The 27355-nt window shown below is 38.3% G+C and overlaps 1 long non-coding RNA gene across 1 annotated transcript in view; it reads right to left on the bottom strand.

Annotated features, from left to right (window-relative positions):
• The window catches only part of LOC112671174 (uncharacterized), a 62256-nt gene that overhangs the window by 32613 nt on the left and 2288 nt on the right, over positions 1–27355 (bottom strand). The window lies entirely within an intron of this gene.

Below are 27355 nucleotides of genomic sequence, written 5' to 3'. Positions count from 1 at the left end.
AACACAATACATCTTTTTAGCTAACTGTACTCCCTCTCTGATCTTCTCACTTTCCTTCCCATCCATATGAGGCCAAAATTCTGAATTATAAATTAGCAGACACTTTTAAAAATTAGTTTTACAATATATGATGTATCACCAAACAACAAATGCTTAATTTTTCTAAATTTTGAAATTAATATAAAAAAACCATTGAGCTATTGAGCCTGGGTGGCTCATTGGTTGACCGTCTTCCTTCAGCTCAGGGTGTGATCCTGGAGTCCTGGGATCAAGTCCCACATTGGGCTCCCCATAGGGAGCCTGCTTCTTCTCCCTCTACCGATGTCTCAGCCTCTCTCTCTTTCATGAATAAATAAAATCTTTTTGGTTTTTTTTTTAAAGATTTTTTATTTATTTATTCAGAGAGAGAGAGAGAGAGAGGCAGAGACACAGGCAGAGGGAACAAGTCCCACATCGGGCTCCCTGCATGGAGCCTGCTTGATCCCGGGTCTCCAGGATCACACCCCAGGCTGCAGGTGGTGCTAAACCACTGTGCCATCGGGGCTGCCCTAAATAAAATCTTTTAAAACAAAGGACTATTATATGTATTTTCAAATGCTTTTCTCACTCTTCATTCTATTTCTGAAACTCATCCATGTTGTATGTATAGCTTGGGCATTTTTTCAAACTGCTCTATGATATGGTGCTTATGAATAGACTAAAATTCATTTATCTGTGTTACTGATTTATACTTGATATTTTTCATTCAGTACTATGGTTTTTAAGATTCTCATTTTCATTATACAGACAAAATTTAGACAGATTAAACATTGTTGATATGTAATCTGTATCTAATAATTACAATATCAATCTTGGAGTCTGACCCTTCAGGTTTTTTTTTTCTTTTCCTACTGACTTTCATTTACTTGGGCTTCTTGATGTGCTTTAGTAATTAAGAAAAAATTGTAAACGCATGTTCCCTAGGTGGCAGTTCTCTCAAAATAATGTTTTGTTCCCTCCTCCATGCTAATATATCCTTCATTAACTGCAAGGAGCTCTCCATTTCTCTTATCTGGAAATCATTTCATCTATTGCTCTGTCTGGATAATAATCTCTGTCTGTCTTCAGCAATGGTGGGGCAATTACTCTTTCTTTTGGGCAGGGAAATCCATGGTTTGTCATCTTCCCCAAAGATGAATATTTTAGAAAGCCCAGTGGCAAAGCTATTGCCATCTTTTACATATGCCACATCAAGAACAGCTTGCCCCCACCCCTCTCTGTTGGTGTTTCACATTAGCACATTCAGCCAACATACACAGACTAGCAGAACTTGATGGACTGCCTAACTGATTTGGTCAAGCTTCAAATCAATCTAGAGGATTGTCAACCTGGGTAGTGCCCACAAAGATCTTTATCTCATCACAGAACTTATACTTGGCCTCCTCAGGTGTGATTCGATCAACAGTGGAATGAACCCTGGGTCATAGATTAGATAAATCCTCGCCACTCTCATCAGTGTTGAAGACATTCATAAAACTGGTAGGGTATCCTCTATCAGTATGCAGCCTGCCACCAATCTTAAGGAACCACTGCATTCAGATCTACTTTCTCTCTTCTCAGAACACACCTGAGTCTGTTCTTTAGTAAAATAATGGGAGGGCCCAATGAATGCACAAAAGACAAAAACATTCATTTAGTATATTTACTATCAAATGCTTTGGGGCTGCTACATGCTTCAGGATCATAAGCCATGACTTCTAGGTGCAGAAAGAGCTGAAATCCATGCATCAATCATATAGGGAGGATTTGCTTTGCTCCTGCCAGGCATAGAGGGGCAATACTAACCTATGGCTACTTTAAAATGAAATCTGGCTTGGTAGTATTCAGTATTCACATAGGTAGCATGCATTTTGTCCCCAAAACGGCATGACTCAAAATTCCCAATAGATTCTTTCTTTCTCTTCCTACTCATTCTAGAGCCAGCCTAAACATGTTTCCCATTGAGTGGTTAGTTTCTACATCAACCTTTTTTAGAGTTCTGGCTTATACTAGAATCTTGGATTCTACTTCCTACCCTTCTTTGGATCCAGACTTTGCCTCCTGTCTATTACAGGCCACTAAAATGCAAACTCCAGCCCTTCCAACTTCAAGTCACAAGACTGTTGGTGCACCCTGATTATTACGAACTGGATAAGCTATGAAACCATAGTTTTTAAACCTGACAGAAACCTGAGGACAGAAAATAAATCTAACTAAATTAAGCTCTATAAAGTAAAGGGTCCTTCCTTTAAGAGTGAGACCTATAGCTGTTTTCATCCTAGTAGAGAAGTTAAAAGATGAGAGAATCATAGCAGGTGATAATGAGAAACCAGCCACATTTTAATGAATTTTTAATGACTGCATGTGACCTAGCATGATGAACTAGAATCCCAAGGATCCCCAACCACAGTGTGCAGCTGCCTGCTATTTACCATAGACCCTCACAGAGGGCACACGGGTAATATGCTAAAGGCTAAGAGAAGAACAGAAGAGCTTAGAGAGATCCCATATAAAGTGCTCAGATCTTTCCCAAGTAATGCTCAGTGAAGTGTAAGAGCAAGGCAGAAAGAGGAGAAAAATCTCTCTCAGGCACTCTGGACTTTGGGTGCAAAGCAGCAACTGCCAAAGAATGAAAGCAAAATAGTAAAACAGAGAGAGCCCTCCTTGGGTATATAGAAATGGAACTGAAGAGCAAACAAATTTCTAGTGACTCAAAAAGCTAGAATATAGGTTGTGAAGCAGAGTAAAATCTCTCATGGTTCAAAACGCTGGTGTCCTGGGATGCCTGGGTGGCTTAGTGGTTGAGCGCCTGCCTTTGGCTCAGGGTGTGATCCCTGAGTCCTGGGATCGAGCCCCACATCGGGCTCCCTGCATGGAGCCTGCTTTTCCCTCTGCCTGTGTCTCTCTCTGTGTGTGTGTCTCTCATGAATAAATAAAATCTTAAAAAAAAAAAAGCTGGTATCTAGTCTATAAAGAAATTTCTGAGGTCTTGCTGGTACTTACTTGGTGCCTCTGCAGGGCTAGGGATTCTAGGCATTCTGATAGAAGAAGGGCTGAGTAATTTTCTGGGGGAAAATACTATTTCCTTTAACCTCAACTATTCTTTTATACACTGTAACTATAAGACATACAAAGAAGAAGATGCAACTCACGACCATGAAAGGAAAGAAGCAGACCAAGAGATGGATCAGCCATTAGCATTATGAGACAGGGATTTTAAAATAACCACGAAAATATGAAAGGATCTAATAGGAAAGCTAGATAACATTCACAAACATATGGGGAATGTCAGCAGAGAGACTGAAATGATAAAAACGATCAAGTGGAAGTGCTAGAAATGGAAAATATAGTATCCTAAGTGAAGAATTCATTCAATAGGATCAGAAGCAGCCTGGACACAGAAGAAGAAAATGATCTATAACTTAAAGGAAGTAGAAGTTATATAAACCAAAAAACAAAAATTAGACAGAAAATTCAATGAAGTATCTGAGATCTATGAGACATATGTAATTGGAGTACCAGGAAAAAGGAGAGAGAATGGGACAGAACACATTGTTGAAGAGACAATGGCTGAGAGTTTTCCAAAATTGTTGAAAGACGTTAATTAGCAAACTCCAAGCAAGATAAGTGGAGGCACATCAGCCTCAGACTGCTGAAAACCAAGATAAAATTTAAAAGCAGCCACTCTATATTATGTATAGGGAGACAACAGTGAGAATTACTGCTGACTTCTCACTGGAAACCAGGTGGTCCAGGAGACAACGGAAAGACAATTTTTAAATGCTTGAAGAAAAAAAAAAAAAGATAACCTAGAATTCTATATATAGCAAAATATATCATCCAAAAACAAATGAAAAATACATTTTAAGATAGACAAAAGTGAAGAGATTTCATCTCCAGAAGAGCTGCATTGCAATAAATACTAAAAGAGTAATTCAGACTACAGGGAAATGATACCAGATGGAAGCTCAGAGCTGAAGAAAGGAATGAAGAACACAAGAAAATTATGTAAGTAAAAAAGACACACTTAATATTTTTAAAGAGAGAATTATTACATTTATAGCTACATTTCTTTAAAAGACTATGGAGTAGACTTCTAGGGAAGAGTACAGAGTATGAGGACCCTAAGCTTACCTCCTCCTGCAGATACAAACAGATCAACACTTACATCAGTGTAATAACGCTGAAAATGATCCAAAGATTGGCAGGACAAACTTCACAACTAAAGATAGGGAAGAGACCACATGGAAGAAGGCAGGAAGGGCACAGGTACAGTGGAGAGTTAAGCAGGACTGTCAGTGGGAGGGGAGAACCCACAGGCAGAGAGGATAGAAACAGACCCTTGCACAGGGAAGCCTACACAAGGAAAATGAATCCCTATAATATCTGGCTTTGAAATAAGAGGGGATGCATTCTTATAACCAGGACTTAAACACTGGAATTTTTTTTTTCTTTCCAAATTTTTATTTAAATTCTAATTAGTTAACATATAGTATAATATTGGTTTCAGGAATAGAATTAGTGATTTATCACTTACATACAACACCCAGTGTTCATTATAACAAGTGCTCTCCCTATTACCCATCACCTAAACCATGGAATTTTAAAAATCAGTGGGTTTGGCTCTGGGAGAACTGGGAGAATGGATAGGAAACTGAGTCTCCACTGTTAAAGAGACAACACAACAAACGTCCCTATGGAGAAGTTTCAAAAATACCTGGGACATACAGGAAGGTTATTTACTACTTTCAGAGCATGTCCCCAGAGAGACAGAGACTCCTCCTGGAACAAAGGAGCCGGAAGGCATCATTCCCCCCACCCCCCACTTTGCCAGCATAAACACATGGCCACCTGTGGGAACCAGTGCAGTGTCTATAATCACTGTCTAATATGTTAACACCATGTGTACTGCCCCTGCCCTTTGGTGGATCTGCCCCTCCAGCCAGTCCTGCCTCAGGCTCAGTCCTGCAAGTGCCCTTCACACAGAGGACAGAAAACACACAAACCCTGCTAACACCACCACACTGCCACATTACTACCCTGCTCACAAGGCAAATGCAAGCCCTCCAATACTGTCTGCCTGGAGCCCATCCAGGGTGGTACCATAGGCCTGGAAGTGTGCAAGCAGCCCCAAAAGGATCTGGCACCACTTCAAAGTGACTCCTTCCCTAGAAAGAGGAGAAAATAACTACATATAAAAGTTAGACTGTGGCCTCAGCAATGGGTTGGGGGTAGATATCTAGTCTGACTGCAGGCCCCATGCACCAATGAAAGCTTCGCAAGGGACAACACGAATGTACTTTCCCTCTGTTGTCCCTTGGCACTACTACATCTCTGGCAAATGCCTGGTCTGACTCAACTTAAGCCTAAGGCAGCCCTAGACTGGCCCACTAATACCACAGAGACCAAACACTGCACACAACAGGAAAAGAGAGCCATTACAGATGAGTAGACTGAAGGACAAAGTGGCCAACCCACAAGAGCAGAGTGCACACAACACACACAGGAGATAGCCCTAAAGAACTAGGTTCTGGAGTCATAGCAGACTGTTCTGTGACACGGAAAGAGAGAGAGACAAAATGAGGAGACAGGGGAATATGTCCCAAATGAAAGACCAGGACAAAATCACAGCAAAAGTCTGAAGTCAAATGGAGATACAGAATATGCTTGATAGAGAATTTAAAGTAATGATCATGAAGATACTCACCAGACATGAGAAAAGAGTGAGACCTTAAAAAGAGATAGAAAATATAAAAAAGAACCAATCAAAGATGAAGAGCTCAATAACTGAAATTAAAAATACATGAGGTGGAAGGGTGCCTGGGTAGCTCAGTTGGTTAGGCATCTGACTCTTGATCTCGGCTCAGGTCATGATCTCAGGGTCATGAGATTGAGCCCCTCATTGGGCTCTGCAGAGTCTGCTTGTCCCTCTCTCTGCTCCTTCCCCCACTCACATATTATCTCTCTCAAAGAAATAGAATTTTATATATATATATATATATATATATATATATATATATATATATATATATAAAATATATAATATAGAGAGAGACATTGGCTCATAGTTTTCTTTTTTTGTGGTGTCTTCAAAAGCAAAAATAGCCTTAAAGAACTCAGTGACACCATCAAGTATAATACCATTTGTGTTATAGGGATCTGAAAAGGAGAAGAAAAAGAAGATTGGGCAGAAAATTTATATGAAGAAATAATAGCTGAAAACTTCCCAAATCTGGGGAAGGAAACAGAAATCCAGATCCAGTAGGAACAGAGTGCCTCCAACAAAATCAATCCAGGGAGGTCCACAGTAAGAAATTAGTAATTAAAATGGCAAAAAGTAATGATAAAGGGAGTTTTAAATCAGGAATAGAAAAAAAAAAAAAAAAAAAAAAAAAACAGCAGTTACATACCAGGGAAACTCCTTACGGCTTTCATCTGAGTTTTCAGCAGAAACTTTTCAGGCCAGAAGGGATTGGCATAATATATTCAAAATGCTGAAAGGAAAAGATCTACAACCAAGAATGTTCTATCCAGCAAGGCTATCTATCACTCAGAATAGAAGGAGAGATAAGCAGTTTCCCAGGCAAAATGAAAGTTAAAGGAATTCATAACCAATAAGCTAGCCCTACAAAAAAATGTTAAATAAGACTCTTGAAGTGGAAAGACCATAAGTAAGAGTAAGGAAGGCACAAAAGCAGTAAAAATAAGCATATTTGTAAAAACTCAGAGAACTCAAAGATGAAAGGATGTCAAGTATGACATGCCTAAAACACTGGCAGGGGGAGAAGTAAAGAATGAGTTCAAACTTAGGTGACAATTGACTTAATATAGACTGCTATATGTAGAAGATTTTTATATACAAGCTAAATGGTAACCACAAATCAAATAATACATGGAGACAAACGAAAATGAATACATAATTGTCCAAAGTCTTTGGGATGCAGCAAAAACTGTTCTAAGAGGGAAGTTTTAGCAGTACAGGCTTACCTCAAGAAGCAAGAAAAATCTAACAATATAACTTTACACCTAAAGGAGCTAGAAAAAGAACAAAGCCTGAAACCAGTAGAAAAAAGGCAATAATAGAGATTAAACCAGAAATTAACAAAATAGAAACTAAAAAACCAGTAGAATAGATAAATGAAACCAGCAGGATCTTTGAAAAGATTAACAAATTGATAAGCTTCTAGCCAGACTCATAAAAAAAAAGGGGGGGGGGAGGGACTCAAACAAGCAAAATCAGAAGTGAAAGAGGAAAAACAACAACCAATATCACAGAATACAAAGGATTTTAAGAGAATATAATGAAAAATTATATGCCAACAACTTGGACAACCTATAAGAGATGGATAATTCCTAGAAATATATAACTTCCCAAAATTGAATTACAAATAGGAAATTTGAACAGACTAATTACCAGCAATGAAAGTGAATCAGTAATTGAAAAACTCCCAACAAACAAAACTCCAGGACCAGATGGCTTCATAGGTGAGTTCTACCAAAGATTTAGAGAAAAGTCAATACCTAGTCTTCTCAAATTCATTCTATGAGGCTGATATCACCCTGATCGCAAAACTAGATAAAGACACCACAGAAAAAGAAAACTATGAGCCAATATCTCTAATGTACATGGATGCAAAAATCCTCAACAAAATACTAGAAAACCAAATCCAACAATATATTACAAAAATCATATTCCATGATCAAGTGGGATTTATTCCCAGGATGCATAGGTGGTTTACTATTTGCATGATACATCACATCAATAAGAAAAAGGATAAGAACCATATGACCATTGCAATAGGTCAAGAACAAGAAAAGGATGTCTACTCTTGTCACTTTCATTCAAAATAGTACTGAAAGCCCTAGCCATAGTAATCAGACCAAAAAGGAAAGAAAGCAAGCATCCACATTGGTAAGGAAGAAGTAGTTTTCATTATTTGTGGAACACATGATACTGTAAAACCCTGTAAGACTCCACCAAAAAAACTACTTAGAACTGATAAATGAATTCAGTAAGATCACAGGATACAAAATCAAAATACAGAAACTGTTGCATTTCCATACAGTAATAATGAACCAGCAGAAAGAGAAATTAAGAAAACAATCCCATTTACAATTGCAACAAAATAATAAAATACCCCGGAATAAACTTAACCAAGAATGTGAAAAACCTATACCCTGAAAACCATAAAACACTGATGAAAGAAACTGAAGACAACAAAAACAAATGGGAAGATGTTCCACGCTCATAAATTGGGAGAACAAATATCATTAAAATGTCTATACTACCCAAAGCAATCTACAGACTTAATGCAATTCCTATCAAAATACCAACAGCATTTTTCACAGAATCAGAATATATAATCCTAAAATGTATATGGAACCACAAAAGAACCCAAATAACCAAAGCAATCATGAAAAAGAAAGAAAAAAGCTGGAGGTATCACAACTCTGGATTTCAAGATATACTACAAAATTGTAATAATCAAAACAGTATGGAACTGGCACAAAACAGACACATAGATCAATGGAACAGAATATAAAGCCCAGAAATAAGCCCATGATTATATGGTTAATTAATCTTTGACCAAGGAGGCAAGAATATGCAGTGGAAAAAAGACAGTCTCTTCCACAAATGGTGTTGGGAAAACTGGACAGCAGCACACAACAAAATTAAACTGGTCACTTTCTTGCATCACACACAAAAATAAACTCAAAATAGATTAAAGACCTAAATGTGAGTCCTGAAATCATAAAAATCCTAGAAGAGAGCACAGGTAATTTCTGTGACATTGGTCATAGCAACGTTTTTCTATATATGTTTGCTGAGGCAAGGAAAACAAAAGCAAAAATAAACTATTGAGACTATATCACACACAAAAAAAAAGCTTCTGTACAGCAAAGGAAACAACAACAAAAAGAGAGCCTACTGAACAGGAGAAGATGTTAGCCAATGACATATCAGATAAAGGGTTAGTATCCAAATACATAAAGAACAATTCAACACCAAAAATAATTAAATTAAAAGATGGGCAGGAGACATGAACAGTCATTTCTCCAAAAAAGACATCTAGATGGCCAACAGACACATGAAGAGATGCTCAACATCACTCATCATCAGGGAAATACAAACCAAAAGGACAATGGGATATCACCTCACAGCTGCTAAATGGCTAAAATAAAAAACACAAGAAACAAATATTGACGAGGATGTGGAGCAAAGAGAACCTTCATGCACTGTTGGTGGGAATGTAAACTGATGAAGCTACTGTGGAAAACAGTATGGAGGTTCCTCAAATAATTAAAGATAGAATTACCATATGATCTAGTAATTCCACTACTGGGTATTTACCCAAAGAACTAAAATATTAATTCAAAAGGATACATGCACCCTTATGTTTATTGCAGTATTATATACAATGGCCAAACTATGAAAGTAGCCCAAGTGTCCATCAACTGAAGAATGGATAAAGAAGATGTGGTGTATATATATGTACAATGGAATATTATTCAGCCATAAAAAGAATGAAATCTTGCCTTTTGGAACAACATGGATGGAGTTAGGGAGTATAATGCTAAGCGAATACGTCAGAGAAAGATAAATGCCATATGATTTATCTCATATGTGGAATTTTAGAAACAAAACAAATGAACAAAGGTGAAAAAAAGGACTAACCAACAAACAGACTCATAACTATAGAGAATAAACGTGGTTACCAGAGGGGAGGTAGGTGGTAGGGGGATGGGTGAAATAGGTGAAGGGGAGCAGACTCCTTGCTGAGGCCTACATGGGGCTCTTCCTCACAACCCTGAGGTCATGACCTGGGCAGAAACCAAGAGTTGGACACTTAACGAACTGAGCCACCCAGGTGCCCCAAGAGTACACTTATCTTACTGAACATTGAGTAATACATGAAATTGTTGAATCACTATATTGTACACCTGAAACAAGTATAACAATGTTAACTATACTGAAATTAAAATTCAGAAATAAAAAAAATAAGACTATGGACTACATAAAGCACAAATAATAGCATTTTATGGTATTTGTGGCACATGTAAGAAGTAAAATATACAACAGAGTGCAATGTGTGAAAATGCCGATAAATAAAATCATACTGTTGTAAGGTTCTTATATTGCTTACAAAATAGTATAATACTATTTAAAAATAAACTGTGATAAGTTACAGATGTATACTGCAATCTTTAAAACACCACTAAAAATTTCCTCAAACAGGCATAAGCTAGAGAAGGTAAAGTTCTAAAAAACACTCAATTCCCTTATAATCTCTTTCACTATTTCTTACATTCCCCTTATGAGTGAAACCATATAATTGTCCTTCTCTGATTGACTTACTTCACTTAGCATAATAAGGGAAAGGAGGGAAAATGAGTGGGAAAAATTAGAGAGGGTGACAAAACATGAGATACTCCTAACTCTGGGAAACGAACAAAGGGTAGTGGAAGGGGAGGTGGGTGGGGGGATAGGATAACTGGGTGAAAGGCACTGAGGGGGGCACTTGATGTAATAAGCACTGGGTGTTATACTACATGTTGGCAAATTGAACTTCAATTTTAAAAAAATAAGATAAAAATAAAAATAAAAAACACTCAATTCATTTAAAAGATTGCAAAGTCCTGTAACAGCTGCAGAGCAATGAATACATCAGCGAATGATGGGTGGGGGCTGGGTGCAGTGGGCAGGGTGTTTCAGGGGCTGTGGGTAGGTACACAGCAGCAACAGATCATTAACACACATGAATGCCCCTTTTCCAGTTTACTAATATCCCATGGTTTAATCAGCATACTAATTTTAGGATGTCACAATTTGCTGAAATTAAATAAGATACTTGTTTTCCTGACTCTCAGCCAGCAACCTCAGATCAATCACTATGAGCAGAAATGTCTTCCTTATTGAAATCATATACTTGTATCGCTATTGACTTTATGCTTAGTCTGCAACTTTCTCAACATCTCTCTTCTCTGTCTCTCTCTTGAGTTTTTACTATAGTCTGACAGAAAGAACTAGCATTATAGCACCATATTATTTTACTATCATACCACCAAGTGCTCCAACTTGGGGGACACACTGTCTAGAACCACCAAGAAAAGAAAACAATGTTTTAACTAACTTGTTGGCATTTAAGAAGCTCTTCTAGCTTTCCCACCTTGGATGGAGGGTTCTTCCTTGCATTCCTCTCATCCCACTTTGACTTGATCAGTTTTTTTTCTTTTATTTAAAGATTTTATGTATTTATTCATGAAAGACTAGAGAGAGAGAGAGAGAGAGAGAGAGGCAGAGACATAGGCAGAGGGAGAAGCAGGCTCCTCACAGGGAGCCCGATGTGGGACTTGATCCCAGTACCCTGCGATCATGCCCCGAGCCAAATTCAGACGCTCAACCACTGAGCCACCTAGGCATTCCTCTTTTCTTTTAAAAAAAAATATCATAAAATTAAAATAAGATTAGTCATTGTGAATGTCCACTTCAGTGACATTTAGTACATTCACAATGTTGTGCAACCATTACTTTTATCTGGTTCCAAAATATTCCCATTACCCTAAAAGACCTCATACCACCAAGGGTAACTACCCATATTCTCCATCTTGTAGCCCTGGCAATTGCTCATCTGGTTTGTCTCTGTGGGCTTACCTATTTTTTAAATTTTATATAAGGTTTATTTTTATATTTTATGTAAATGAAATCTACAATATGTGACCTCTTGCATCTGGGTTCTTTCAGATTCAGTTCTATATTATATGGCCCATCTCAAGTATTGATTTTATATTAGCTATTTCTTTTTGGTAGCAAGTAATCAAACACACTTGAACTAGGACCCATCTCTTAACCAGGAGGAACACTTTTCAGATATTCCCATTGTTTTATACATTATACAACATGCTTTGTGTATAAAATGCTGATGCCATGTGCAATAGTGTTTCTTATGCCTCAGAGAATGTAGAGCTCCTTCAACTTTTGTTTGCAGACAGGCACACTCCACTAGGTTACTTCATGCATACAAATAGTTTCAATATGAATAATGTCTTTCCACTAGATGTTTTCAATATTGCTTTAGTCTATTTCAAATATGGTGGCTTGGGGTTTCTATATTTGCAATTTCCCATTTCACTCTTTCTAACATTTTTAGTCAATGGTGATCTAACACAAGCCCACAAAACCAAAGAAAATGGTTCATTGTTGGCCTTTCCCTGAGTGTGTTTTTTAGAATGTTCTTCAGATACTTGTGGGGAAATTGGAATAGTTAACAATGTTGAGGAATACTAGATTAGAAAGAAGAATGGTTTCTTTATTGCAGGTTTTCTCAGACTCTAATATAACTATACATACTGTCACCCTATAAGAATGAGTTAGAGTTTTAGAATTTTCTCAAATGTATTTGGCTGTAAAATTCTTTATTGACAAATCACATCATAGCATCAGCATCCCGTGGAATATTTTGGGAACTATTTATGCAATGTGCTGGATTGTCTGCTGTCAACTGAAGACTATATTCTTCATCTTTTCATGCTGTCAGCTGAAAGGCCTATGAGCATGTTTTAGAAGCTTTCCTCTTATTCTTGTCTCTAATATTCCTAGCAGTTCGCTGTGTTTTATTGATGGAGGAATCATCACTTTTCCTGCAACACTTGGAGGCATATTCATTACATTCCCAAGAATCTCTTTCTAGGGTGGGGTTTAGAATCAGCCAATGTGAGGCACTTGTATGACATGTAAAGAATAGAAGAGATGAGGAAGCATTATTCACCAGCATTTGCAGGTAGGCTTGTGGACAGAGGGTAGACATAAGGTTTGCAGTAGTTTCCAGGAAGCCCTTTCGTGAACTTCCTGTTTTAGTATGGTAGGTACCTGATATCATCTATGACAACGTCTTTTGATTCTATAGTCTTTATTTTCTGTAAGTTCACAGCCATTCTCCCTAAACTTCACTCCTTCCCGGTCTTCTTGTAACTTGGGGGGATCTAAATACATGTATTAAATCTCTTCTTGTCAAATACAGTTTTCCTGATTTCCCATCTGAATCCTAACTAATAAAGAGTTTGAGGTCAGATTGGGTTCCAAGAAAGAGATCCTTAAGAACTGAACATCATTAAGAATTGATTTTCTTTCCTGGTTACACATGTAATCAGAGATGACCTTCTTAGTAGAAAATAACACTAGTAATCCATGGAATTCAGTGAAAAAGAACAATATTAAAAATCATTATCCCTAGTTGAAGCAATAGAATCTTAAGGTGGAAATGAGGACTACAATAACTGTACAGGTTGGGCTAGCTGCTTCAGAGCATACTGGAGATCCCAAAGAAGTAAAACAACAAGGTCATTTATTTAAAATATATAAAAAATACATAAAATATATAAAATATATAAAATATATAAAAATTTAAAATCTTGGGTCAAAGCATTGTTAGAGAGCAAGAGAACTTCTAGGGGTCCCTTGAAAAAGTCTCCTATCCCTTGTAATCTCAAGGGTTTTGAGAGACCTAAAAATAAAAACAAAACCAGATTTAAATTGTGATATTAAAAATTGCAGAATCACAGTCTAGATTGTGGTTACAGCCTTGTCAATTCTCTTAAGTAAAACTTTAGGTGTTAATTGAAAAAAAAAGTGGAACCTTGAATACTAAAATGACCTTTATATAAACTTCAAGACTGAGACCTGTGAAAATCTGTATTCTTCCCTTCCGGTGAAATTAGCCCATCTTCCCACCTGAGGTTAGCCTCCCAGGATTCAAGATCATATAATTTTCTCACTTAAAATAGATCCTGATTCTCCTCAGATGTACCTCCACAATCTCTCATTGCATCTAGATATATAACTAGACTCATAGCCCATTATAATCTAGGGCAGGGGCTGGCATTTTTTCCTTAAAAAGTAAATATTTTAGGCTTACAGGCCACGTAGTTTTTGTCACCACTATTCAACACTACTATTGTTGGGCAAAAGCAGATATAAGCGATCTGTAAAAAAGAAAAAAAAAGGCATGACTGTATTATGATAAAACTTTATTTAAAAAACAAGTAGCTCACAAACCAGAATTTGCTAATCCCTGTCCTACAGGGATAGGTACAAACACAAATTTAGGAAGAGAACTTATGGGCAGCCCTGGTGGTGCAGCGGTTTAGTGCCGCCTGCAGCCGAGGGTGTGATCTTGGAGACCTGGGATTGAGTCCCATGTCAGGCTCCCTGCATAGAGCCTACTTCTCCCTCTGTCTGTGTCTCTGCCTCTCTCTCTCTCTCTGTGTGTCTGTCTCTATGAGTAAATAATAAATAAAATCTTAAAAAAAAAGGAAGAGAACTTATATACCAAAAAGATTGCAAGATTTTGCCAATTTATATGAATGAAATCTGAGAATGAATTATAAAAGCATTAACTAGGTGGGAATTTGTTGATAAGGGTAAAAATACAGAGATACTGTTTTCCATGTTTAACTTGGGCAGCTGGGAGTGACACCTACTCCTGGATGAATTGTCAACTCTCTTTTAACTCATCCCTCTCACCAGTTAGTTGAGGAAGAAAAAGCATACTCTACAGGTTATATACATAAAACGCCATTAGCCTAAAGTGGACAGCTGTAGCATTATAGCTGCCTTTATGTTGGTCCTGAATGACATCTCACTGAGACCATCTAGTATAGGCAGTGCATCTAGTTGTTCAGTTTACTCAGAAAGAGAGATGGGTGAAAAAAGAAAAAGAGAGAGATGGGTGAATTATTTTAATCATATAAGCTTCAAAAACAGGCAAAACAAATCTATGATATTAGGAATCAGGATAGTAATTCCCATTGATTAGGAAGGGTAGTGACTAGAAACGGGCATGACGAGACTTCTGGGATGCTGGTAATGTTCTATTTTTTTTATCTGAATGATGGTCATGGGTGTGTTAATTTTGTGATCATTCTTCAAAATGTACAGTAATGATTTGTATGTTTTTATCTGTATATATGCTGTATGTCAATAATAGTTTATTTAAAACAGTGGCAAGTGCTGGACTTCAGGAAAGATGGCAGAATAGGAAGATCCAAGGCTCACCTTGTCCTGTGGATACACCTAGATAACATCCACACCAGTGTAAATAACCCAGAAAACAACATGCAGACTGGAAGACTAGATCTCACAGCTAATGCAGAGAAGAGGTCACATCTAAGAAGATGGTCTGGAGCCAAACTGACCCATGGAACTGCCCATAGAAGGGAGAGAATCACAGGTATGGAAAGGGGAGAGGAACAGACCCCCATCAGTTACCCCAGGCACAGGGGACCCACACTAGGAAGACAAATCCCGTAACACTTGGCTTTCAAAAGCAGAGGGGCCTAACTTACAAGTTCTTACAATCCGTGGGGCTTAACACCTAGAACTTTAAAAATCAGAAAGCTTGGCTCTGGAGGAGCTGAGAGGGTGATAGGAAATGGATTCCCTTCCCTTAAAACGTAGCACAACAAATAACCCTGCTGAGATACAGCATAGAAGTAGCAGTTTGAAAAATGTCTGGGGTATATGGGAAGGAGATTTATTTACTAATCTCAGAGTATGTGCTGGAGAGGCAGGGATCTTTGGGAGACTTCTCCAAGAACAAAAGAGCACCATTTTCTTCCTCCATCCTCCAGCCTAGATACATGGATACCTGTGAGAACCAGCTCAGAGTAAACATTCTCCACCTAGCCTGCTAATAGTAATGCACCATCCCTGTGCTCTCCTATGGACCCACTCCTCCTCCATACTGGCCTGGGCAGGTGTTTTCTGGGGTGGCTGCAGTTCCACTCCCACAGTGGACTAGCAAACCCCTCCACCCCAGCATTCTCTTGCAGACATACTCACTCTAACACACCTTGCCAGTCCATCCAAAGCAGTGCCACAAGCCTGCCACTGTGCAAACAGCCCCATCAGGGGCCAGCACCATCCCAAAGTGACTCCTACCCCACAAAAGGGAAAGATAATTACACACATCAGTCTGATTGCAGCCCCAGCAGTGGGTTGGGGACAGATATGTGGTCTGACTGCAGACCCAATCCCACCAATGAAAGCTTCTCTGGAGACAACACAGGGATAGTGCCTGCAGCTTGGTGCTACCACGCCAACTCTGGCAAATGCCTGGTCTGACTCAAATCAAGTCCAAGGTGGCCCAAGAGAGGCTCACCAACACAGGGTGGAAGACATTCATGACTTTCCTAACACACACAAACAGACACAGAGAGTTAGACAAAATGAGGAGACAGACAAGGATGTTCCAGTGAAAGAAAGAGACAAAAATCACAGGAAGAGATGGACAACAAAATGGACATAAGCAATATGGCTGATAGAGAATTTAAAGGAATGGTCATAAAGATACTCATTAGAGTTGATAAAAGAGTGGAGTGAGACCCAAACAAAGAGATAGAAAACATAAAAAAGAATCAATCACATATGACGAATTCAACAACACTGAAATTAAAACACACTCAATGGAATAAATAGACTAGAGGAAGCAAAAAAATGGGCCAACAACCTGGAGGACAGAGTGATGGAAAGCAATCAAGCTGAATGGGAGAGAGAAAAAAAAATACAAAATGAAAATAGACTTAGGGAACTCAGTGACACCATCAAGCATAATAGCATTCACATTATAGGGATCCAGCAAGAGAAAAGAGAGAGAATGGGAACAGAGAATTCATTTGAAGAAATAATAGCTGAAAACTACCCAATCCTGGGGAAAGAAACAGAAATCCAGACCCAGGAAGCATGGAGGGCTCCCAATAATATCCAACAAGGAGGTCCATACCAAAACACATAGCAAAAAGTAGTAATAGAGAGAGAATTTTTCAGCAGCAAGAGAAACAGTTCCGTACAAGGGAAACCCCATAAGAGTAATAGCTTTTTCAGCAGAAACTATGCAAGTCAGAAGAGAGTGGCAAGATATAGTCAAAGTGCTGAAGGAAAGAAAAACAAAAACAAAAACAAAAACACCCTGCAACCAAGAATACTCTATCTGGCAGGCTACCATTCAGAATAGAAGAGATAAAATTTCCCAAACAAAGGTTGAAGGGATTCATCACCACTAAATCATCCTTACACAAAATGTTAAAGGAGGCCCTTGGAATGGAAAGGAAAGGCCATAAGTAAGAGTAAGGAAGGCACAAAAGCAGTTTAAGTATACCTATAAAAATCAGTTAAGGCATTCACAAAATAAAAGGATGTAAAGTATGACACTATATACCTAAATTGGGGGAGAGGAGTAGAGGAGTAAAAATTTAGTGTTTTTAGAATAGGTTCAAACTTAAGTGACCATCAACTTAATATAGACTGCTATATGCAGAAAATGTTAAATATGAGCCTAATGGTAGCCACAAATGAAAAAACTGCTAATAGATACACACACAAAAAAAATAATAAAGAGAAAGGAATCCAAGTATAATACTAAAGAAAACCAATGAATTGTAAATGAGAACAAGGGAAGAAAGGAACAGAGAAGAACTACAAAAACAACCATAAAACAAGTAACAAAATGGCAGTAAATACACACTGATCAATAATTACTATGAATGTAAATGGACCAAATGTTCCAATCAAAAGACATAAGGTGACAGACTAGATATAAAAATAAGACCCATCTATATGCTGCTTACAAGGGTCTCAATTCAGACCTAAAAACACATGCAGATTAAAGTGAAGGGATGGAAAAGCATTTATCATACAAATGGAGGTGAAAAGAAGGCTGGGGAAGTAATATTTATATCAGAAAAAATAGACTGTAACAAGAGAACACAAAAGAACCAACAAGAAGATATAACAATTGTAAATATTTGTACAATGAACATGAGAGCACCCAAATATGTAAGGCATCTAATAACAAACATAAAAGAAGTAATTGATAGAAATAAAATAATCATAGGGGACATTACCATCCCATTTACACTCCGCTGACACCAGTGGATAGATCGATCATCCAAAAAGAAAATCCACAAGGAAATAGTGGCTTTGAATGACATATTGGACCAGATGGATCTAACAGATATGTTCAGAATATTCCATCCTAAAAGAGAATACACAATCTTTTTCAAGCACACATGGCATATTCTCCAGAATAGATCACAAAACAAGTTTCAACAAATTAAAAAAGACTGAAGTCATACCATGCATCTTCTCTGACCATGATGCCATGAAACTAGAAATCAGCCACAAGAAAAAAAATCTGGAATAACACAAATACATGGAGGTTAGATAGCATGTTACTAAACAATGAATGGGTCGGCTAAGAAATTGAAGAGGAAATAAAAGAATACATGAGGACAAGCAAAAATGAAAACACAATGATTCAAAATCTTTGGAATGCAGCTGTGCTAAGAGGGAAGTTTTAACAGTTCAGGCCTACCTCAGAAAGCAAGAAAAATCTGAAATAAACAGCCTAACTTTACATGTAAAAGAGCTAGAAAAAGAATAAACAAAGCCCCAAACCAGTAGAAGAAAGAAATAAAGATTAGAGCACAAACAAAAATAAAAAAAAAAAAGATAAATCTCTAGCCAGACTCAACAAAAAAAGAAAGAGGACCTAAATAAACAAAATCAGAAATGAAAGAGGAGAAATTACAACACCACAGAAATACAAAGGATAGGACTATTAGAGAGTATTGTGGAAAATTAAATGCCAAAAAATAGGACAACCTAGAAGAAATGGATAAATTCCTAGAAACAACCTCCCTAAAAGTCGGGAAGAAATAGAAAATTCAAATGGACCAATTACCAGCAATGAAAATGAATCAGTACTCAAAAACTCCAAACAAACAGAAGTCCAGGACCAGATGGTTTCACAGGTGAATTTTACCAAACATTTAGAGAAAAGTTGATATCTATTTTTCTCAAACTATTCCAAAAAATAGAAGGGGAAGGAACGTTTCTCAAATTCACTCTATGAGGCCAGCATTACTCTGATACCAGAACCAGATAAATACTACAGAAAGAGAACTACAGCCCAATATCTCTGATGAACATGGATGCAAAAATCCTCAATCAAATATTAGCAAACCAAATCCAACAATACATTACAAAAATCATTCACCATGATCAAATGGGATTTATTCCTGGATGCAAGGGTGGTTCAATATTTGCAAATCAATGTGATACTTCACCAAGAGAAAGGATTAAAACCATATGATCATTTCAATAGATGCAGAAGAACCACTTGACAGAGTACAACATCCATTCATGAAAAAACCCTCAACAACGTAGGTTTAGAGGGAACATGCCTTGGGACACCTGGGTGGCTCAGGGGTTGAACATCTGCCTTTGGCTCAGGGCATGATCCTGGAGTCCTGGGATCGGGTCCCACATCAGGCTCCCTGCATGGAGCGTGGTTCTCCCTCTGCCTGTGTCTCTGCCTCTGTCTCTCATGAATAAATAAATAAAATCTTAAAAAAAAAAAAAAGAGGGACTATGCCTCAACATAATAAAGGCCATATATGAAAACCCCACAGCTAATATCATATTCAATGGGGAAAAATTGAGAGCTTTTCCTCTAAAAGATTAGAATGTCTGCTTCTCACCACTTTTATTCAACATAGTCCTGGAAGTCCAAACCACAGCAATTAGACAACATAAAGAAAGAAAAGTCATCCAAATTGTAAGGAAAAAGTAAAATTTTTACTATTTTAGATGATGTGACACTATATGTAGAAAACTCTGAAGGCTCCACCAAAAAACTACCAGCACTTGATAAATGAATTCAGTAAATTCACAGGATATAAAATCAACATACAGAAATCTGTTGCATTTCTACACATTAATAATGAAGTAATAGAAAGAGAGGGAAAAAATGCTGTTCACAACTGCACCAAAATAACAAAATAGCTATGAACAAACTTAATTAACTAAGGAGGTGAAAGACCTGTACTATGAAAACTATAAAACACTGATGAAAGAAACTGAGCATGACACAAACAAATGAAAAGATGTTCCATGGTCATGGATTGGAAGAATATTGTTAAAATGTCTATACTTCCCAAAGCAATTTGTAGGCTTCATGCAATCCTGATCAAAATACCAATGGCATTTTTCACAGAACTAGAATAATTCTAAAATTTGTATGGGACCACAAAAGACTCTGAATGGCCAAAGCAATCTTGAAAAAGAAGAACAAAACTGGAGCTATCACAACCCTTGATTTCAAGATAGACTACAAAGTTGTAGTAATTAAAACAGTATGGTACTGGCACAAAAACAGACCTGTGGATCAATAGAACAGAATAGACAGCCCTTAATTATATGGTCAATAAATCTTCAACAAAAAGGCAAGAATATACAATGAGGGGAGGACGCCTGGGTGACTCAGTGAGTTAAGCATCCAGCTCTTGACTTGGACTCAGGTCATGATTTCAGGGTTCTGGTATTGAGCCCCATGTCCTGCTCCACGTTCAGCAGGGAGTCTGCTTGAGATTCTCTCTCCCTCTCCTCTCCTGCCCCTCCTCCTTGCTCACGGGTGTTCTCTCTCTTTAAAAAAAAAAAAAGAAAAGAAAAGAATACACAATGGGAAAAAAATAGTCCCTTCAGTAAATGGTGTTGGGAAACCTGGATAGCTACATGCAGAGAATGAAACCAGATCACTTTCTTACATCATACACAGAAATAAACTCAAAATGTATTAAATATTTAAATGTGAGACCTGAAACCATAACATTCCTAGAAGATAGCATAGGCAGTAATTTCTCCAACATTGGCCATAGCAACTTCTTTCTAGATATAGCTCTTGAGGCAAGAAAAAAAAAAGCAAAAATAAACTATTAGTTCTACAATAAAATAAAAAGCTTCTGCACAGCAAAGAATAAAGCAAAATGACAAACTACTGAATGGCAAAAGGTTATCTGCCAATGACACAGCCAACAAAGGGTTAGCATTCAAAATATATAAAGAACTGATATATTTCAATATTAAAAAAAATAATCCAGCTAAAAATGGGCAAAAGAGGGGCACTTGGGTGGTCAGGTCATGATCCTAGGGTCCTAGGATCCAGGCCCACATCCAGCTCCATGCTTAGCAGGAAGTCTGCTTCTCCCTCTCCCTCTGCCTCTCCCTGCTCATTCTCTCTGTCTCTGTCTCTCTCTCAAATAAATAAAACCTTAAAAAATTGGCAGATGACATGAATAGACATTTTTCCAAAGAAAACATCCAGATGGCCAACAGACACATGAGAAGATACTCAACAGTACTCATTATCAGAGAAATGCAAATCAAAACCACAATGAGTTATCACCTCGCACCTGTCAGAATGGCTAAAATAAAATACATAAGAAACAAGTGTTGGTGAGGATGTGGAGAAAAAGGAATCCCTGTCTAGCGTTAGTAGGAATGTAAAATGCTCCAGCCACTGTGGAAGACAGTGTGGAGAGGGTTCTGAAAGAGAAAGAAAGAGAAGGAGAAAGAGAAAGAGAAAGAGAAAAAGAAAAAAGAAAGAAAAAAATAGAGTTACCAAACGATCCAGTGATTCCACTACTAGGTATTTACTCAAAGAATATGGGTACACCAAATTGAAAAGATAGAGGTACCCCTATGTTTACTGCATTATTTACAATAGGCAAACTATGGAAGCAGCCCAAGTGTCCATCAATAGATGAATGGATAAAGATGTCATGTGTATATATATATATATATATATATATATATATATATATATATATACACAATGGAATATTATTCAGTCATTAAAAAGAATGAAATCCTGCCATTTGTGACAATATGGATAGATCTAGAGGGTAAAATGCTAAGTGGAGTAAGTCAGAGAAAGACAAATACCATATAATTTCAGTCATATGTTAAATTTAAGAAAAAAATAAGCAAATACATTTAAAAAGAGACAAGCCACAAAACAGAGTCATAACTATAGAGAATAAACAGAGAGGGCCTGGGCAGGGGGATGGTGAAATAGGGGAAGTGGATTTGGAGTACACTTATATTAACGATTGCTGAGTCACATTTAGAATCGTTGAATCTTTATATTCTACACGTGAAACTAATATAACATTGTATGTTAATTATACTGGAAGTTTTTCAAAGGTTAGTGGCCTTTAAAACAGCAGGTGCTATAACTAAGGTATATACAATACCTATGATGTATTTTGAGGAACACAGAAAAGCGAGTAACCTAGAAGATAGTTGTTATGAATTGATTTCCAAAAAAGTAATGTTGGAGTCCTAGCTCCCAGTGTTTTAGGATGTAATCTTATTTGGAAATAGGGCTGTCGTAGAAAGAATCAGTCAATGAAAATGAGTTTCCACTGAAGTAGTATGGGACCTTAATCCTAAAAACGGATTTCATTAAAGAGAGAAACTTGGACACACACACACACACACACACACACACACACACGGAGAACATTACATAACTGAGGCAGAGGTTGAGTTAAGGAAGCTGCAAGCCAAGGAACACCAAGTACTGAGGACCACTACCTCAAACCAGGAAGAGGCAAGGAAGGATTCCTCCCTAAATGTTTCAGGGGGCCCTGCCAGTACTTTGATTTTGGACTTTCAGGCTGCGGATTGGTCAGACAAGAAGTTTCTGTTGTTTTAAGCTGCCCAGTTTGTAGTACTTTGGCATGGTGGCCCTAGCAAATTAATAGGTACAGTATATATTAGTGTCCTATTTTACAGAGGAGCAGCTGATCCCCAGAGTCACAAACTTTATGTGTAACGAGGCTGGCATTGGATCCAAGTCTTCAAAACTATTGATCTTGGCACTAAACCTTGGGACCTGCTCTGGTATTCAAAGTCCACTGGTGAAAATCAAAGTAGATAAAAGATGTTCCAGGAAGTCCAGCCGTCGTCATTTGGACTAGCCATTTCCACGTTCTCTCATTTACTCAAATTTTCTAAAGCAAAGAAATTTGGAAACAGTTTTCTCATCAGATAAGGTGCCGGTAAATAAAATGCTAGGCTCCTTCATCAGAAAGATGGTTCTCATTCTGTTTCTGATTATTTGGTGATCTAGGCATAGGCATCTGGATTAACTTCTTTACAAAAAATTTCCACCGCTGGTTCCAGGGAACTACAGAAGTAAATAAATTCAAATGCTGGTGCTGGGCAAGTGGAGGAAATCACTGCCAAGAATTTAGAACTGAGGGGCACCTGGCTGGCTCAGCCAGCTGAGCTTGCGACTCGAACTCAGGGTTGTAGGTTTGAGTCCCATGTTGGATGTAGAGATTATTTAAAAATAAAATCTTAAAAAAAGAAAATAAAAGAATTTAGAACTGAAAGCCAGCCCTCAGGCCAAATTCTTGTTGTCTTGGTAGTATTAAAGACCTCAAAGTGAGAATTTAAGTTAGAGTGATCCTGGATTACTAGAATCCCCAAGAAGCCTGGCAGATGCTAATTAAATTTTCCCACAAAGAAATTCATCCCAGGCTTCAAAGAATTCCAACAAATAGAATTCATTCAACCTCTCAGGTCTTGTTTATAAGAATTCTCAACTTGAACATTATAGTATACCTTGTTCACATTCCAGAACACTCTGTTCTTTCATATTGTCACCCACAGCACAGAGAGTTCCCCCCCACTTCTAGTCCTACCTATACCTGACACTGGTGAACTCCCACTTCTTCAAGTCCTAACTTGACCTGTGAAGCTCCACAGCACACAGTTCCCCCCTCCCTTCCAGTCTTATCTATCACCTGGCACTGGTGAACTCCCACTTCTTCAAGTCCTAACTTGACCTGTGAAGCTGCTTGGAGTTCCTTGGAGAAAATCAATATCCTGTCTGTGCATTATTCTATTCCAGCACATATTTTTTATTTTTAACTCAAATTTCCTCAGGACCCACCAGCCCACGGTTATGAATGACAACACATTAGCAGTTCAACTGTCGCAGATCCATTGCTTTTACCCATGGTCTCAAACAAAATCTCTCCCTTTGTTATTTCTGGAAACTTATGGGTGTGCTTCACTGGTGCATGTGAAAGATCCTATGTTCTGCTGTTGCTATGGAATCTGTCGAAGGGAGTGCTAAAAAAGAAACAACAGGCCCAAAATGGAGTCACTTTTGCTAAGCCCCACCAAAACTTCCCACCCAACTGAACTGTTTCAGCCTCTTCCAGGAGTGGAACTTTAAGCCAATCAGCCTAGGACTTCCTCATCAGCATTAGTGAGGTAATCTGCCTCAGAAGACCCTCGGCTTTCCCCTAAGGGAAGGGGATCTTGCCCGAAACAATCCACTCTTCTAAGTTCCTTGCCTCACTCTTCTCCCATCTATACGCACCTTCCATTTTGTACACCTCCTTGGGAGTTGCTCTCTTCTTGCTAGATGGGATGCTGCCCAATGCATGAGTGGCTGAATAAAGCCAAATAGATATTCAGGTCTACTTGGCTGAATTTTGTTTAACAGGAGTCACATGGCCAGCATTCTGTAAAAGCATTGTTTCTAGCCCATAGTCCTAATCCCAGGGCTCCAGAGTGAGAAAGATATCCCTAGATGGCCCAGCAAGCATGACTAATTTGTGTTTGTTTGAATAGAGAGGTACATGACATACTATGCAGCTGAAATTGTAAAGAATAGTCACCTGGGCAGGGCAGGATTAAGATGTGGACACAGCTTTTTTTTTTTTCTCTTTTTCAGCTATCATATGGTATTTGTCTTTTTAAATAATATGCACCTGCATCTTTGATGAAACTAGACTAGCTTGTTAAAAGTGGACATAGCATACCCTCCAGTCCTTACTGGACTGTAGTCAGGCCATGTTCCAAGGAGATATGAGGAGGCTGCCTCTCTTTTCACTGTGGGTCTTGTTTCATCACCCAGTCCTGAAGAGGCATTGCTTCCATTCTCCACGATTCACAGAGGTGAATCACAAAAACTCCTTCAGTTACTGCTGACAGCCTCATAACATGGGATCGCAGTCCCAGGATGGCGATGAGGATGGCCACAAATTTCCAAAAATGTTATGTACTCTTCTGTATTCTGTAGAAGATGGTACAGAGAAGTGCTTGAAGCATGAGCTCTGACTTTTGTTTTTAGACAAGAGGGAGGAAGAGGGATCAGATTTACCCTTCTGCCTGAAACAACACACCAAAGAATGGCTTTCAAGACACGGGATGTCAAATAACCAAGGACGGTGCTGCCTGAGAAATGGGGAACAAATGAATGAGTCCAGGGACTGCCCCAGTTTTCTGCCCTGAGAGAGTGTCTAAGGATGCTGGGCAGGGACAGCACTTAGCTAGAGCCCAATGGGCTGAGGAGAGGAGATGAAGCTGAGGAGATGAAGTGAAGAGTATGGAGAGATGAAAGCAATTCAAGTTCATGGACAGAGTGCCAGACAGGAGAAAGATGCAGAGAGCAAATCCCAGAGACCTGCGGAGGGTTCTCAGGGAGTATTGATCAGCATCTGCATTCAAGGAAAATATCTAATGCCTGTAACAAAAACCATCCAAAGAAGATCAGAGGGGAAAAGGGCCCAACACTCCCATGGGCCAATCTACCCACCAGCCAGCTACAAAGAGCTCATAATTCTTCCTCTAACTCTTATAAGTTTTGTGCCCTCGGCCAAGTTATTTAAATTCTCTGTGCTTCAATTTGTCTGTAAGTTGCTCAAATGTAAATACATTTCCCTCAAAGGGTTTGTGTAAGCATTAATACAAATAGTAGATTAAAACAGTGCCTGATGCCTGTTAAGTGTTAACTTTTATTATTACGCAGCATAGTTGGGATTAGTTGGTTGATTGACAAAAGTTTATTCAAGGACTGAATCACAAGAAAGAAATATGAATACACTGGTTGCTTGTTTCCCAATATTGGTTTTCCCTTTTCTCAGAGTAACTGTGATAGCATCTAAAATACTATCTATGATCTCTGCCTCCTGGTGTTCTTGCCTTGTGAAATCCACTCCCTTAAGTGTAGGCTGGACCTATGATTTGCTTCTAATAAAAATACCACAATCTCTTCTAATATTAGGTTACAAAACGATTCTGGCTTCAGTCTCACTCACCCTCTTGCTTTCTCCCCTTCCTGCTCTATTGCAGCGCCCATGTTATGAGCTGTCCTACGAAGAGGCCAACATGGCAAGAAATCAATTTCTCTGGAAATAACCAATAAGGACTTGATGGTTCCCAATGGCCTTGTGAATGAACTTGGAGGTGGTCTTCTAAGGCTGCTACAGACAACTGAGTGAGCTTGGAACCAACTCTCTCCAAATAGAGCCTTGGCCAAAACTTCACTGCAGCCTTTTGAGAGATCCAGAGCCAGAGGACCAGTTAAGCTGCATCCAGATTCCTGATCCACAAAAACCATGAAGTAAATATTTGTTTTAAGTCATTAAATTTTTGGGTGATTTGTTATAAAGATATAACTATTATAGCAATAGAAACTCTGATTTTATTTTATTTTTTAAGATTTTATTTATTTGAGAGAGAGTGTACACATGCACAGGCAAAGGAGAGGCAGAGGGAGGAGCCTACTCTCTACTGAGCAGGGAGCCTGACTCAGGACTGGATCCCAGAATCCATGAGCTCATGACCTGAGCCAGAGGCAGATGCTTAACCAATTGAGCCATCCAGGTGCCCCTAGGAACTGATTTTAGCTGACCAGAATGAAGGCTACATTTCTCAGCCTCCCTTTCTGTTAGACCTAGCCATATAACTGAGTTGTGTAGTCACTGAGATTGGTAACAAAAGAATGCATGGAATTTTCAGACCAAGCCTTTAAAAAAGTGGCTATGCATGTTCAATCCCCTCTTTCCCATTTCTCTAGATAAGACACAGAAAATTTTTCCACTACAAGGTGGAAAAATCTGGATTCCATGCAGAGGAGGGCCACCCAATGATCAGGATCATCCATGTGAACTGTGTTTTGAGTGAAAAATAAATTTCTAAAAAGAAAAGAAAAGAAAAGAAAATAAAGAAAAGAAAAGAAAAGAAAAGAAAAGAAAAGAAAAGAAAAGAAAAGAAAAGAAAGAGAAAAATTTCTATTGTGTTGGGATCATTATAAATTGAGGGTTTGTTACCACAGACAAGTATGCTAATTAACACTTTTATGTGAAAGAAAGAAAAACTTTTCTCTGGAGTAAGCCACTATTATTTTGGGTATCTGTCAGATGAAACCTAATCTACATCCTCATCAATGCATATACCCTAAGAATTTTATTTTTACCTAGGTATTTATTCCTCAGTCACTCCCCAAGACCTTTCTTTTGAGTACAGTCCCCCTGGCTGAAGTTCTGGGTAGTCTTCATTGCATAAACTATGTGCCTAGCGCTTTGCATTTCTGTTTTAATTTGTTCCCAGTAAAGACAAGTTAAGGACTCTTGCTAATCAAGTTGAATGTAGAATCCTACCAGATTTGAAGCTTTAAAAAGTCTTTCTGGGGATGCC

This window comes from Canis lupus, chromosome 5, assembly GCF_003254725.2.
Source record: "Canis lupus dingo isolate Sandy chromosome 5, ASM325472v2, whole genome shotgun sequence".
NCBI lineage: Eukaryota > Metazoa > Chordata > Mammalia > Carnivora > Canidae > Canis > Canis lupus.
This window is presented reverse-complemented; position numbering and strand designations above follow the sequence as displayed.